This window comes from Tupaia chinensis, unplaced genomic scaffold (genome assembly GCF_000334495.1).
Source record: "Tupaia chinensis unplaced genomic scaffold, TupChi_1.0 Scaffold000225_1, whole genome shotgun sequence".
Taxonomy (NCBI): domain Eukaryota; kingdom Metazoa; phylum Chordata; class Mammalia; order Scandentia; family Tupaiidae; genus Tupaia; species Tupaia belangeri.
In genome coordinates, this window is record NW_006159700.1 from 4,502,337 (window position 1) to 4,502,977 (window position 641).

The following is a 641-nucleotide window of genomic DNA, read 5'->3' on the forward strand; positions in this document are numbered from 1 at the left end:
TACAGAAGAAGCTTCAGTGGCCACTATATAGGTACACTGGTTGGCTCCAATGAGCTGCTGGCAGGCAATGAGAATATCACCATGCAGAATCTCAACGACCTTCTCACCTCCTACCTGGACAGGGTACTGAGTCTGGAGGAGGCCAATAGTGAGCTGGTGGTGAAGATCTGTGACTGGTACAAAAGCAGGTGTCAGGTCTTTCCATGACTATGACCACTTCTCAAGGACCTGAGTACTTGGAGGACCAGATTCTGGGTGCCACCATCTAGAATTCCAGGATTGTCCTGCAGATTGACAATGCTCCCCTGGCTCTAGACAACCTCTGAATCAAGTTTGAGGTGGAACAGATGCTGCACATGAGCTTGAAGGGTGATATCAATGGCCTGTGCAGGGTCCTGGATGAGCTGACCCTGGCCAGGACAGATCTGGAGATGCAAATGAAAGCCTGAAGGAGGAGCTGGCCTACCTGAAGAACCATGAGGAGGAAACAAGTGTCCTGAGGGGGCCAATGGGTGTGGACAAGTCAGGGTGGAAATGGATTCTGCTCCAGGCATCCACCTAGTCTAGATCCTAGGCGACATGAGAAACCAGTATGAAGTCATGGCTGAGCAGAACCAGAGGATGTGGAAGCCTGGGTCACC

General features: G+C 51.5%; 1 pseudogene; it reads left to right on the top strand.

Annotated features, from left to right (window-relative positions):
* The window catches only part of LOC102502489 (keratin, type I cytoskeletal 19 pseudogene), a 1,241-nt pseudogene that overhangs the window by 217 nt on the left and 383 nt on the right, over positions 1–641 (top strand).